Source organism: Mustela putorius, unplaced genomic scaffold (genome assembly GCF_011764305.1).
Source record: "Mustela putorius furo isolate JIRA1106 unplaced genomic scaffold, ASM1176430v1.1 tig00003845_pilon_pilon_pilon, whole genome shotgun sequence".
In the NCBI taxonomy this organism is placed as follows: domain Eukaryota; kingdom Metazoa; phylum Chordata; class Mammalia; order Carnivora; family Mustelidae; genus Mustela; species Mustela putorius.
In genome coordinates this window covers 2,824,986-2,841,365 of record NW_025421998.1, presented here as the reverse complement: position 1 = coordinate 2,841,365, position 16,380 = coordinate 2,824,986, and positions in this window count along the sequence as shown.

Here is a 16,380-nt window from a genome sequence, read left to right as displayed (position 1 = left end):
AACTTAAAGGTCTGACTACTAAGACAATAGAATAGCTAAATAAATTCCTTATACAGCCATCAAAGGATAGAAAAGAATACAATTTTATAACTTTTGTCTTAGAAAGAGTCCTTTTAGTCATTAACAGAATATTTTATTAGTTAACTGCTATAGGCTCAACTGGATCATTGGCCTTGTCAGATTTTGGATTTTACCTGGTCTTTACCTGGAGGCTGGGTCTCCATTTAGTACAATTTCAACTGATCAGGCAGTACTTTGTTGTCTTTTAGGAAGATCACATAAAAGGCGCTGGCAAGCACAGTATTTCACAGAGTGGGACTGATAGCTGATTTCTTGCTTTCTGCATTAGCCACCTTGTATTTCCTGTGTTGATGCTCAAAACCCCAAATGGTCAGCCTTTACAAACTTATTCTTACTGTTCATTCATCTCACAGTTTATAAAAAGGGTTATTCCTGAATAACTCAATCTAAAAACCCAAGCAAAACTTGAGGGAAAAGATTATCCCTGGGGCAGGAAGCTGCCTGATTGAGTTTCACATTGCATAGAGAAAATAAACCAAATATCCTTTGAAACTTCACTCTAAACATCACTTCTTTTCTTTATAGAACTAAAAATCTGCCCATAATATGTTCTTGCTGGGCCTTCTATAGATTTGCACCATTCAAAAGTGGAGACAGTGTCTCATCTGCAGAGATTCAGAAGTTACTCTTTAAATTTCTGGTTCGAAATTCACATAAGTGAATGAAATGCATGTTGGCCTTTGAATTTCCTTTTTATTAAATATTGTTTCTGATTATAAATAATAGTATTCTCATTCTAGAAAATATGGAAAGTACAAAAGAAAGAATAAAGATGTAGGAAAAGAAACGGTATAATTCCTTTGCTTGGCTGAATTATTTTAAATTAGATCTCATCTTGCTTCAATGGGAAAAGAGGAATTCTTTAAATAAAGGTATAGATAGTTGTTTTGTCTGGAGAGGTAGAGGAACCAAGTAAGTAAACGGAATTTAAAGATTTTTTTATTTGTTTATTTGTCTGAGAAAGAAAGAGAGAGAGCACAAGAAGGGGGAGCAGCAGGCAGAGCAGCCAGAGGAGGCAGAGGGAGAAGCAGCGTCCCTGCTGAGGAAGAAGCCTGATGTGGGACTCAGTCCCAGGACGCTGGGATCATGACCTGAGCCGAAGGCAGCCGCTTAACTGACTGAGTCACCCAGGCACCCCAGTAAATGGAATTCAAAGAAGTATAGAGTACACATGAAATCAAGAGTCAGAGGATGAGACAGATAGTACTTACGTGGAGTTTCAGAGTCCAGGCCCCCACTCTTGGCTACCAGAATCAACAGTGACGGGGAACTGGTCAGAATCAACAATGTACAGCTGTGACAATGCTTTGAATTCCGTAAGTCATTTATCTTATTTCACCCTCCTAACAACATCGTGAAATGGAATTTACTCTCCTTTTTCTAGAGATAAAAAACACTGAGTCGCAGAGTGGTTAAATGGCTTTACCAAAGCCACAAACTGATAAATGATAAAATCAGGGTTACAGACTAAATCTTCTGACCCCTAAACTGGTGCTTGTTCTGTCAGATTTGGCTGCTTCCATGGAAAGGATGATGATCACGATTATAATCATGATAAAGCTAATGTTTATTGAGCTCTTATTATGTGCTTGGCACTGTTCTAAATGCTTTGCATACATTAATTCATTTAATAACATGATGTAATAATCCCCAAAAGTTCACAGTATTAAATTCTTTCTGTGTTTGCAAATATGTAATTCCCTTTGGCATTGTGCAAAGTTATCACCTTCACGGTTCTGGAATCCAGAGAATTTATGCTAGATTGTGTGAAATGCTAGACACAAGCATGGAAGAAGCAGATGGCCACCCTCAGGCCTAGAAAGGAGAAAATGGACCCTGACTAGGGAGAGAAATCAGTATTATTTCATATAATAAAAAAGGCTGATATTGTTTCCTTGACTCAAACATTCCAAACAAAGTAAACCTAGGATTTTTGTCATCTTTTTCTAATTTGGTACCTTCAGGAAGTATAGTTGTGTTTTAATTTGGTTAGCAATAGAATCAGTTTGCAGAGAATTCATGATACTTCATTTAAATTCTGGTTCAGTTGTTTCTATGCAAAACATTTATTAGGAAATAGTATGGGAGTTTTGTTTCAGCAAAAGGCAGCAAAATTTAGTTTTAGTCATGGGTAACATATATACATTATAGATAACCAAAACCTACTCTATAAAATAACTGTTGCAGTTTCTTCAATTATTTCCCCCTTGTTTTGGTTCCTGACCCAGAGGCTCTTACCCAATTCTTAAAAGCAGGTTCACCACCTCCTGTGCCCTGTTTCCCATCCTTTCAGGCAACCTTTCCTTAAACCCATGCTTTGGAAGCCAGCTGATAGGACTGAGTCTCATCATACTGCACACCTCTTGCTTTTTGCCCTGGAAACTTTTGATCAAAGCACAGCTGCTTGTGGGAAATTGTCCGCACTCACTCATCAGCAGCCTGGGGACATAAGGGAGTCAGTGCGCTGGATCACTGGGTCAAAGGTGTGGGTAATGCTATTCTCTTCTACTGTGCAGGTGGGTGATTCTCAGGCCAATGCTACAAGGTTTCTCTGAGGTCCTAATGGAAGGTTGCCCTCATGGTAACAAAAAGAACACTCTTCTACATTGATTTGACCCCCTTCCTTAGTTTATGGTCCACAGTCCCCATTCTTTCACTCTAGAATCACTTCCTAAAATAAACGACCTATATAGGGGCACCTGGGTGGCTCAGTGGGTTAAGCCGCTGCCTTCGGCTCAGGTCATGATCTCAGGGTCCTGGGATCCAGTCCCGCATTGGGCTCTCTCTGCTCAGCAGGGAGCCTGCTTCCTCCTCTCTATCTCTGCCTGCCTCTCTGCCTACTTGTAATCTCTCTCTGTCAAATAAATAAAATCTTTAAAAAAATAAAAATAAAAATAAAAAAATAAACGACCTATATAAAATCCTTCACTCCAGCTCCGTTTTTTGGGGTCTTCCTGGGGGAAACTTGGTCAAGAATAGCCAGTTTTGCAGGTAAAAAAAAAGGGAGGGGTGGATTTGGATCTCTTCCCAGTGAGATGGTGATAAAGACTGTGTTACTGACATAGACCTCCTGGGGATATTCCTGGCTGCAGTAAACATACAATTCCTAAGATTCTCAGGGGGGTAGAAGGGGAGAGAGTATAGTTAAAAGGTGAAGACTTGGCCTCGGGCACTTGAATGGTACTAGACCAGAGATCATCATAAGATTGTGGCATTAGCTGGTTTTATTTTATAAAGAAATGTCTTATAAAGAAAATGACCCCAAATCATCAACTCAAAATACACTGTCAAATCAGAAGGCCTCCATGCTAATATTTTAAGATATCTTAATTTTTGTATCTATAAGTCAGAATCTGTTGAAAAAGCTGATTTAATTATAAGACTAGTAGAATAAATGGGAGACTGAATATATTTTCCTCAATCAGTCATTTATGCAGAATCAGGATTTAGGAGCCCTGAGAGGGACAGAATGGGATCCTAAGACCTAACATAAGAACACTAGCGTGGATGAGCCTAACCAAATGAACTTTCAGATTCTAGGCCAACAGAAGTAGCTTTTTCTTCCTAGGAAACAGCAACCCTCTCTTGCCCAAAGACCCTGAACAGACTCACCTGGGCCAGTTGCTTGTCCTCCTCAAGATCTCTTGATTCTTCTTGTTGGTTCTCACAGGTGGTCGCACAGGCCTGGATGAGAAATACAGTTTCTTCTCTGGGAGAAATTTGCAGACACCCAGAGAACTGCGAGGTTCAACTAATATTTAACAGTAGGCTCTAGGGAAACAGATATAGGAAAGGGTCTTCCTGATATTAGAACAGGAAAGGGTCAACTATAATATTTTATAAGGAAGACATCATGACATGGGCAAACTCTCCAGTAACATGGGGTTTAATGTCCCAGGAAGGACACCTGGAGTAGTTTCTAATACAGAGATGGAATGTCTCTTCACATTTGGACATATTCATGGCCTAGAGAAAATGAGGTAGAAAATGGTGGAACTGTCTTATAGATTATTGAAGACTCAGGGATAGGAAAATATTAGAATACAGTTAGTATGTGAGACAGAGAAGCCACTCGTGGGTGCTTTCATAAGCTCAGCAGTGGCTCTTTGTAAGCCAGAGTTAATGGAAGGTGATGCTGTGTACTTAGTTTCAATAGCGGGGTCAGGATTCTGGAAAGACAGAGGCCACCTGGGGCCACATAACCAAAAGAGGTAAGATGGGCATAACCATCACTGTGGGAACCAAGAAATTCAGCTCCATAATGATAGTAATTCTTGGACCACGGTTTTCTGAGCAATAAGATAGATGAGGAGCTGACTGATATTATGGGGGAAAAATGGGGCTTAAAAGGGAGAAGGCTGAATGTGCACTGCAATGAAAATGCAGAATCTGCTGCCCAGTTTTTGAATTTAAGGCAGTTCACAGATCCAGAATCCCTGGGTTAAAGGAAAGTTCTGTTCCCCAAGAATGGTCCCTTCCATCACATGAAAAGGATACACAATAAATATAGCCACAATCTTTCCCAAAGAGACCTGTGTTCCTAGAATAAATAACCTGGACTCAAGGTGTAGAAGTAGGATTGGTCTCTCACGGTGGTTCTTGCGTCCCACCTGTGGCATGTGTGCTTCCATCTCTGCTGCTTTAGGCTCCGTGGAGTCAGGGAGGAATGTGTCCACTTGCAGACACAGTAAGGGGTCTACTCACCTACGGCAATGATGGCTGCCTGGTTATTTTGGATTCATCAAGCCAACAAAGCAGCAGATCAAGAAAGGAACTGCCATACTGGAGGGGTAAGTGACCCTTATTCCCACAAAGAACAAGAGCTGCTATGACACTATGAAGGCATAAAGTGCCACATCTAGAACTCAAAGGATTTGTCACAATGCCTCTCACCACTTCCAGTGCTATCAATGATTGTCATTGAGCAATCATAGCAATCTGGGGTAGGCGTGGCACCCGGCAAAGGATTGAAACTTTAAGGGATGAAGATCTGTGTTTCTCCACCTGAAAGGCAATCAAATCAGCTGCTGTTTGGCAAGAATGAGGGAAACCTAGAATGACCAGTAGAGTGGGGAGATAGTGATTATTTATGCAAGTTTCATGATTAGTTGTAGCCGAATAGACATAGCTTGCTGTGACCTAAGGTTTTTTGGCAGAATGTGGCTGGCTGCCACCTAGGAGCCTTCATCATGGTGTAGGCTTTAATGAAGAGCACAAGTGGGTTAGGGCAGTGCAAACTATGGCCAGTGTTGTCCCCTCAGGTACTCCAGGGCCTCCTGTCTTCAAGGTTCATTTCTCACTCTCACCACTGCCCTGGAAACCAACTTCACACAGACACAACACGCCAGCAGCCCATCTCAGATGGACCTCATACTTCCAGCTTTCTGCCTGGAGTTGCTTTGATGCTGTGAGGTGGGAATTCTGGAGGAATCTCTCTGGCACTCACACCTACACAGCCTGGGATTGAAAGAGAGCTAATGATGCACAGGACCCTGATAAGGGGAAAAGAGCAAGAAAAGGATCACTGCTCTGCCCTCCCTCTCCTGCAGAGAGAATTCTGAGCCACATTTCAACAGCTGCCTCAGAAAATCCTGGCGGGGTCAAGCGCTTGTTGACCTCAGTGGTAGCCAATCTGAGAACGGTCTCTTGTACTGATGTTCTTTCCTCCTTATTTTACTCCTCCCTGTGCCTCACTTCTGACTCCTAGGATCACCACCTTAAAATCCACTACCTGCACACAAGCCCTGTCTTCTCTCAGCAAAGGAAAACCCAGGATAAGGCACCACTTAATACATTGCTATGTCTCAGGTCAAGTATTATCAACCCAAAGGTAAATGAAATATGCTTATGTCAAATAGGATTTTCTTGATAGTGGACACCCTCCCACACACCATCCTTGAGTCACACTCCCACAGTATTGTTGCTGATTTTTCATTTTACATTATAAATGGGAATTTTAAAGATGGGTTTCAATGGGTTCAAGAATCAAAGGTTAAAGTGGCCGGTCCCCTTTGATCATAGGTGGAGCCTTATATTTTGAATCATTGACAGGTCTGAGATAATCAGGTGTCCTAGGCTGCCTTTCATCTGCTAAATATCCCTAACCCTCCCTCCTTTGTGAAATACACAGCTAGGGTTTGCTGACTAAACCTGACATTGCTTGGGTTCTGCTATGTAAGGATCATATAATTTCACGATTGAGCTTGCAATCACTGTGAAAGACAGTAACATAGGGACTATATAATTTTGTTTTATATGCTACCCTACAAATGGTTGCTTGAAATCTTTTCTATACAATAAAGTATAGCAAATAAGAACAGGTGTGTTAAGGTGAGAAAGAAGCAAAAAGTGTTGGAGCAATTAATCTTCTTCTTCTTCTTATTATTATTATTATTTTTATTATTTTTAGGGCTTGAGTAAACTGGCCCTATTTAGTATCGCAATGAAATAGCTCATGAAGCGCATATTTCGTGCATTTTTTTCTTAAGCCATTTCTCCTAATGGTTGCTAAAAAGTAGAAAAAATTTTCTTCTCCAATTTTGCCTTCTTAGAACCAACTTTCTGACATAACATTAGACAAGCAAAACAGATATTTTGTTCGCAACTTCCCTCCCCATTCAGAATTCTCATGACTGTCACCTTATGTCATCTCCTAGAATGTCTCTGAGGTGCTGGTGTGGCTCACAGTGGCATCACATAAGAGAATCAATAGCCAGTTATTTGTCTCTAGGTCACTTGAGGTAAGCTTGAGACAGGATGGTAATTAATGATTCAGCAGAGGTCAGGAAGGAGAATTACCTATGAAATTGAGCTTGTCCATCATAAAAAAAGCATATATTATAACCAAAATTTATGAACTGAAATATTGTTGGCTATTGTATTAGTTTCCTAGGACTATCATAACAAAATGCCACAAACTAAGGGGCTTAAAACAATAGACATTTATTGTCTCATGGGTCTGGAGTCCAGACATCTGAAATCAAGGTGTTGGCAGGGTCTTGTTCTCTCTGAACAGGCCTTCCTTGACTCTCACAGTTTCTGGTAACTCCAAATCATCTTCCCTCTGTGCATGTCTGTGTGTGACTGTCCCTTTCTCAAAAAGACACCAGTCATACTAGATTAGCACCCACCCTAAGGACCTCATCTTAACTAATGACAACTGCAATGATCCCATTTCTAAACAAAGTCACATTTTGAGGCACTGAGGGATAGGACTTCAACATATCTTCTCATGGAACACAATTTAATTCATAAAAGCTACAGTCGTGGCAACCATCTTACAAACAAACCCTGCAATTTGAAGTTCTCACAATGAATTCCTTTCAACCTGGGAGGACTCTACCATTCATATGAGGTGCTCTAGGGAAGGACATTTTGAAGGGCTATGGGAATGCCAGATACTAGGGTATCATGATTGTCCTTGGTCATGAGTTCACGTACTGCCTGGCATCTCTACTCAACAGAAGAGACAGCCTGCGTTGTATTGCCAGAAAACAAATATTACTATGATTTGAGCTTTCATTTCTTGTCTTTTGTGTGGCTTTTGCATCAACTGCACTTTACCGACAGTAGATCTAATGATGGAAAGAAATCACTAACAATATGATGATGGCACTCCAAAGAAGAAAAAAATCCAAGCCAGTAGCTACATTAGGCCAGAAGAATTTCTGAATGAACTGACTGAACATCAGTACTCCATGGGCAAGGACGGAGTTATCAGAATGTAAGTGAATTTAGATTTTTTTTAAAAAGTATTTCAACAAAAAACTTAGAACAGATTATTGCTACAAGTTGTAAGAATGTCTGTGCTTATAATACTGTTATGCTTTTTTCTCCTTCCATTGGACCTCATTCACAATGAGTTTCTTGTGGTTAAGGATTAGCAGATGCTCCTTCTGGGATATTGGGATTTCTTATGTAAATCACAGAGATCTTTGGTAGAATGTATTAAGTACACAGTCATAGCAGGAGGAAAGAAGTCTGTGGCAGGCCCAAACTCAGCTTTAATCCTAAATAAGTGATAAAGGTCAACAATAGACAATTTGTTGACCTATTTCTGAACAAACCAAACCCATGTTTGAAATGTAGTGAAAAATTAGAAACATCAGCATGGAAAATTTTATGAAAAGGACACTTTAAATATAAATATATATGCACTCATATGCAAATATGCATAGATATATGCAAATATGTATAGATGTGCACACATGAATATATTATACACACACACACACACACACACACACACACACACACACTAACGTATGGGGTTGTGAGGTGCCGGTTCTCAGAAAACATGCAAACAGGTTAGGACCTGTTCTTTTCTCTCATGGTGTTGTCAAAACTTGTTCTGTTTCTAGAGTTGAATGGATCTTGATGTAATTTTTGAGAAATGTCCTGGGGTGGGGCGAGCAACACTAGGGGTGTGGATCCTTGAGAAGAATTATTTACTAAAGCACAACTGAGACTGCTGCAATGTACCAGGAAACAGCAGACAGAAACTTTTCTGAGATATTGTCATCTATACTCATCCTCTGATTTGACTTCCTGAGGAAGCAGCGTGAGCAGGCTGACTATCCTTCCCGGGGCAGTTTGGTCTGGGCAGCCCCAACTTTTGCTGGCTATCCTGACTTAATTACCAAGAACAACATATTTCACTTCAAAAAGTGTTCTGGTTGGACAATAAATTACTGGTTTTCCAACAGAAATGGACTCTAAAGACAAACTAAAATTCTACCTCAGCAACACATCAGAGAGGTCAGTGGAACTCAGTCCACTCATCTGTAAAACAGAAATACTCATAATCACAATACTTATATCCTGGGGTGGTGGCAAGGATTAGATGTGTTGATTAATTAAGAAAGTACTTAGCAGGGGCTCCTGGGTGGCTCAGTGGGTTAAAGCCTCTGCCTTCGGCTCAGGTCATGGTCCCAGGGTCCTAGGATCGAGCCCCGCATCGATCGGGCTCTCTGCTCAGCGGGAAACCTGCTTCCCCCTCTCTCTGCCTGCCTCTCTGCCTACTTGTGATCTCTGTCTGTCAAATAAATAAATAAAATCTTTAAAAAAAAAAAACAAACACAAAGTGCTTAGCGCAGTTCATAGTTATTGCCCAATAAACATTCGTCTTTATTTTTCTTATCACTGTTCGATATCATTTATCACTTTCCAACTTAAAACATCCCCTCCTCATTCCCTCCATATGCAGCCACTACTCTAGTCCCTCTCTGAGGGTGTCTCCAAAGAATTTATAACCTGGATCTCATTCCTTTGTCAGAAGTGCAGCCACTTGCCTTCTTTACCAGTTCTAGCTCCAAGTGTGTCACTTTTCAAACAAACCCTATCATTGCCCACTAATTTTCAACGGAATTTTTGAAAAGAGCTTATCATCCGACTTCTCAGGAAGTCACATCCGTCACTCTGGGGTTGCCAAGAAGGAGGGTGCTGGAATGATTCCTAATCTGTCTTCTGTTCTTTTCTGAGTGGGCGTTCATACTTGTACAGCCTGCGTTTTGGCCAGGAAGGCTTAGCTCTGGTGGGCAGGTTAGGTGGGAAAGTGGTGGAAGTGTAGCCTGGAGCGGATGCCAGAGTGGTGGGGGCACGGCGGCCTGCAGTATCAAGAGTTTCCACCAAGAGAGATGGCAGTGACGCTTTAATTGTCCTCGACACTGAGCTCAGTTCATGGAGAACAGAAAATTATTATTTAAACAGATGGCAAACCTGCCCATCCATAACCAGGCATTTAATGAGATAAAACAGAGCAGCCAGGGCTGGAGGTGTGTGAGTCCAGACCATTTTGGAAGACATCAATTTAATTGCTCTTCTATTTTTGTGAAAGCTGTTCCCAAATGCCTATCTTGCCCTCTATTCTACCTTCCTTCTTCCTCTTTATTTTTATCTTTCTTGCCTTTCTGGTGTTTGGATCACAATCAGATGGACGCTTTCCTTCCCTGACTCCCAATGCCACCGCTTTTGAATTGCAAATCTAATTGGGGCAACCTGGTAAAGTTAGAAGCATATGGAATCATGCTTAGAGAGACATGGGTGTGAATCTCAGCTCCTCTATTAAGTGAATGTTTTCTCTCCCATAAAATGGTCATTAGTGATCGCTATCTCATTGCACTTTTGTGAAGTCTGAAAATGTAATATGTAAAATGTCAATGGGGTTCCTAACTCTTAGTGGGTGCTCAATTAAAAAAAAAAAGTGTGGCTATCATTATTATGACCAAATTTTTTTTGCATGATATTGAATTTAGGTTTCCTGGAGTCACTCTTCTTGATTAATTTTAGGTCTTCAGCCTAAGACCCAGGATCATGCTCAAGGAAATATGATCCCATGGTATAGCCATAACCACTTACTTTCTTGTACTCATCGCCCTACCCGAATTTCTCCTGCTCCCATGCGAAAGCATTGCCCTTTGTAGGAGTAGAAGGTCCACTAGTTGCTACCGATTGGTGAATAAGTTCTGTATACTCGATTCAAATTGGTGAGGTTCAACCCTATGAATGTCTACACGTGTGAAAATTGAATGCCCTAGGTGCAGTGAGTTAGGCGGATGTCATGGCCCCATCTTGCAGGTGCTACCGTCAAGGAGTTAGACCGGGGAAGACATACAAAAGTGATCCTCTCATGGATAAATCATCCTGTTTCTATTCTGTCTTTGAATGTTTTATAAGCCCAATGGTACCCTAATGTTTCTGAAGTTTCCTAGAATTATTTCTGAAATATTCTGGCATCATTTCTTAAGTATTTGAGTACTATTTCTGAAGTACTCCAGTATCAGTCTTTTGAGAAGTTCTTTTATCATGGAACTTCAGTGTAGTTAGGAACAGACTAACTAGGTATAACCTACTTCCCAACACATAAAGGTAAAATTGTAAAATGAATCAGAAGATGATAATACATGAAAGTTAGCAGGGTGCCCATCTGGGAAAAGTGAGACTAAAAATGGAGCATAGGTCAAGATCAGGAATAAGCAGGGTAACATGGGTCACCAAAGCAAAATGAGGGAAAGGCAGAGGGAGGGGACTTCAGGTTCACAGGCTGTCTGACCATGAGTAGTTCCATGCTTGCAGCTTCCAAGGTGTTGTATCCCCCAGGAAGGAAAATTGGGAGGAGAGGCTCCTCCCTGGGCAGGTGAGACAGCAAGAGGAAGGAAGAATACAACGCAGGTACCAGATCAGCACCATCGGGTTTGGACACTGAGCTGCTGCAGGGGCTCCCTTTGAACATCCACTCACTGAGCCAGTGGGTGTGCCTTGCCGGGCTTCATGAGGTGCCACCAGTGACATCCAGTGCACAGCAAGCTTCGTTCCGGCAAACGTAGCCTCTCGCTCCACTTACTTAGCACCCCATCTTTAACTAGCAAAGCAGAACCCTATTGTAAGGTTCTGATTTGTTAAAAATAAATAAATAAAAATAAAAACAAGCCCCAAAGGTAGGCCCTGCATCACCAAACCAAGCCTTAACTTAATTATAGCTTTGGCTCTCCCAGAAATGAAGTCTTAAACCAGTCAATCATAAATGACCTAGTCAGCACTAGTGAGGTGCTCTGCCTCATAGACCCTCTCCATCACCTTGGAGAAGGTGACCTTGTAATAACCAACCTGCTTTCCCATCTAGTAAATGTCCTTGCTCCAGCTCCCTTCTGCCTAGACGTCTTCCTTTTTGTATACCTCCTCAGCAATCTTTGCTACTTGCAAGATTAGATACTGCCTGATTCATGAATCACTGAATAAAGCCAGTAAGATATTTAACATTTACTCATTTTTGTAATGAACTTTCATTTTTTTAAACAGATTTAAGAGATGACATCATTTAGCAATAGTGAGTGCTATGAAAAAATATTGATTAAAAAGCCTTATGATTTTCTTAAGATTTTAGGAGTTCAAAGAATTATAGCTTTTAATATCTAGACTTTTTCTGTTTTCTCTTTCATTACAGGGAAGGGATTTGTGTGTATGTCCTATGTCCTCTCTTCCCAAATCCTGATCTATACCAAACCACAGTATTTTCCTCATCCTTAATAGCTAAAGCATTATCCTAAGAGTTTCAGGCTAAGCTGAGTTCTCTGTGAAATGGGACAGGGTTTTTTTTTTTTTGGGGGGGGTGGTTGTTGTTTTTTCCTGAGACGGAGAGAAACATGCAAGGCACCAGACCCAAATGTGAATGCTTTTCAGTCAGGAACATAAAAGCAGAGCTTAAGACAATACGGGATAGCAGAGCTGGTGACCAAACACAGAAATGTAGGCCCCACTAATGAGAGTGAAGTGCAATTCATTCTTTTAAACATGGAAAGTAAAACTCTTCTGCGGGTTGAATTTAGTCAGAGGCTTTCATGTACAAATAGTCCTTAAGTTATTCAATATATTGCTTACAATCTAAAATTTTATCTCAAGGCATTTTCAGCTTTGTTTGTAAAACAACCTGCTGGATCCTTTTCAAAATTTTGTTCCAGTAGAACCAAATTAACCTCCAGGAATTAAGAGTGAATCTGCCTATCTCTTTATGATCCCTTTTGTTTCCACTACTTTTTTCATACTGAAATGATGGGTGTAGCCCATTGGGTGCAAGTGAAATAGGCTCAGAGACAACTTGTTTGATGACATATGTTCAAGCATTTAAAATTTACTTGAAAGTTTAGGTACACATCTCAACACTAAGCAAACTCATTTGTTAAATTGTTACTTTTCTATTAAATCTTAATTCACCAAACACTTCCTGTGTGGAAGACCCTGAGTGTATAGCTCTTAAGTAACTTTTAGACTATGAAATACAATGTGACACAGTCTATAGTGGAAGAGTGGATAATTTGATATGATTAAAGAAGAGGTGCTTTATCTAGGGGTATTGGAATAGTCTGAACTGAACAAAGGAAAACTCAATATTACTCTTGAAGGAGGAGGAGTTTGCCAGGCTGGTACATGAGAGAAAAACATTCCAGACATCTATAGAAAATATATCAAAACAATGGATATAAAATTTGGTTCGGGGGGGCACCTGAGTGGCTCATTTGGTTAAGAGACTGCCTTCAGCTCAGGTCATGAACCTGGAGTCCCAGGATGGAGTCCCACATCGGGTTCCCTGCTCAGCAGGGAGTCTGCTTCTCTCTCTGACCCTCTCCCCTGTCATGCTCACTTTCTCTCTCAAGTAAATAAATAAAATCTTTTAAAAAAAAAATGGCTCAGGGGCACCTGGGTGGCTCAGTGGGTTAAAGCCTCTGCCTTCAGCTCAGGTCATGATCCCGGGGTCCTGGGATTGAGCCCCACATTGGGCTCTCTGCTCAGCAGGGAGCCTGCTTCCTCCTCTCTCTCTCTGCCTACTTGTGATCTGTCTGTCAAATAAATAAATAAAGTCTTTAAAAAATAAATAAATAAAATAAAATTTGGTTCAACTTTATTTCTTCATGTATAACCCTTGTTTGTAATGAAAACTGGTGTGGTTTCCAAGACTGAGCAGATAGTATAGTTTCAGAAGTTAGGGCACTACTTTTGGAATGATAAAATAATGTTCTATCCCAGTACCTAAATGATACCTAGCACATGGTAGGAATTCAATCAGTATTTGTTAAGTAACTCCTAAATGGATTGTTCAAGGTTTAGTTAACAGGACTGGAGGCCTTGGTCTTGCATTTGATAGATAAAGCCCTTAAGAATATTTGGCTTATCCTGATACTAAATGCACAGTGTTTGGTGTTCAGACACATGGTGGGTACCTAGGTGGCTCAGGCGGTTAAGCATCTGCCTTCGGCTCAGGTCATGATCTCAGGGTCCAGGGATCAAGCCCCTCATTGGGCTCTCTGCTCAGCCGGGAGCCCGTTTCCCCCCTTCTCTGCCTGCCTCTCTGCCTACTTGTGATTTCTCTCTCTGTCAAATGAATAAATAAAACCTTTAAAAAAACAAACAACCCAATAAGAGATACATGGTATAAACTGAGTTACACAGTACAGCTCAAAAGCATGTAACTATCGGTCCCTGGCTGTTAAAGACAGTTTAAATTTCAAACATTCAGTCCTGACCTCCTCATAATATTAATATTAGCTATCAATGCTTGAGCTTCCATTCTTTGTGAGGCCTGAGTCAGGGGCTCTGTATGTACGGCCTTGCACTTCAAACGTGCTTCCGTCATGCACGATGCAGTCACTCATACAGAGAGAGGAGAGGCGTGGCGCCAGTCAAACACAAGGTGTGCAAGTGCTATGGACATTTGCACTTCACTGGTTTTGTGCTGTGGTTTTGAGTCCAGAAATTAGGGTTACTCTGTACTTCATTGACTAAGACTTGCTCTATCACACAGAATCACAGCTCTCTAGAAGGTATAAAATGAAACAGCAGTTAAGAAACAGAAGCACGAGATGCCACCACAGTCCTCCCAGGCTGTTTCCACAAGCCTTCTGTCCAGTTGCTCCATACAAAATGTTTTCCACTTTCACAAGGGTTCTGTCTCCCTGCAGTGCTCTTCTTACATCATCACTGCCTTTCCATGATACTCCAGTCTAAATCAGGGCACCCTTATATTTTTCTTTGGCACTCTGTTATTTTTCCTTATAGCATTTTCTAATTCTGTGTTGTATTTAATATTGTGTTCATTTTGTGGATGTCCATTTCTCCCACAAAGACAGGAGCCACATTTGTTCATGTCTTAGTTGGCTTGGGATGCTGTAACAAAATGCCATTGACTGGGTGGCTCAACCAACAGAAATTTCTTTTTTCTTTTTTTTTTTTTTTTCACAGTTCTGGAGGCTAGGAAGTCTGAGATCATGGTGCCAGCATGGGTGGGTTCTGGTGATTCTTTCGTCCTGGCTTCCGGCTGTATCCTCATGTGGCAGAGAGAGAGAGAGCGAGAGCTTGTAAAAGGACAGGAAAGGAGAGAGGTAGGAAGACAGAGACAGAAAGATAGAGAAAGTGGGCTCCCTAAGGATCCCACCCTAATGACCTTCTCCAATTATCTCCCAGTAGCCCCAACTCCAAATACTATCACGCTGGGAATTAGGGCTTCAATATATGAATTCTGACAGGACACAATTCAGTCTATAGCAGTTCAACAGAAGAGTGTTTGGGAAGGCACCAGGATAGCCCATGAATTTTACTATTGGGCAATGAGAGTTTTAGAAGCAAATATAAGAGCATTTAACTCCTACATTAAATCACCAAAATTACACAATTCACAATCCATACCTCAGTTGAGCTTCTGGCTCTTGATTTTGCTCAGGTCTTCATCTCAGGGTGGTGGTCTTGGGTCATGGGATAGAGACCTGTGTCAGCTCTGTGGATTCTGTTCCTTTCCCTCTCCCTGCTCATGCATACACGCATACATGTGCACACATTCTCTCTCTCTCTCTCAAATAAATAAATCTTAAAAAAAAAAAAAAAGTGCTTGACATATCACAATGAATGGATGGATGCATGGATGGATGGATGGATGGATGGATGCAAAATGTCCAGAGATCCCTATGTCCCTTTGGAAGTTGCTAAATTATAACTGGAACCATGAATAAATGGAGTGCTCCGGCATCAAAGTAAGCATGGACTCTCTATGCCAAGAGGTAAGGGGCTCAGGAGCTGCTGAGAAATCAAGGCTGTGAGTGAAGGAGACAGGAGAGTGAATGCTACGGACCTTGAAATGACACACAAGCCAAACTCTGACTTTTCATTGTCCTTTTCTTTCAAGCAGGGCCAGGATCATGGTTTGTAGGGCTCAGTGAAAAATGAAGATAAAAGACTTCTTCAAGGGGTGCCTGTGTGTCTCAGTGGGTTAAGCTTCTGCCTTCGGCTCAGGTCATGATCTCTGGGTCCTGGCATGGAGCCCCGCATCCGTCTCCCTGCTCAGTGGGGAGCCTGCTTCCCCCTCTCCCTTTCTGCCTGACTCTCTGCCTACTTGTGATCTCTGTCAAATAAATAAATAAAATCTTTAAAAAAGAACAGGAAGAAGTGACATTAAAACTATTTTTTTTCCATAGTCTCTCTCAACTTGTATTGTTTTTGTTATTTAATGTTGTTCTAAAGTAAGGAAAAATTGAGAATTATAATTACTAGCATGAATTTCACTATTCAGCAATGAGAGTTTTAGAAGCAAATATAAGAGCCTTTAACTCCTACACTAAATCACTAAAATTATACAATTCTTAATCCATACCTCATGCCTGCATTTGTATTTCATTCTTACCAGAAGAGTGGAAATGCTGCACAAAGACGAACTCAGTTATTTTTATTTTTTTTTTTTTATTTCTTGATATGTACATGTTTTACCAACACTCTCTGCCTCTGGCCTCTGGATGAGGCAGGAAGGACATGCAGGAAGAT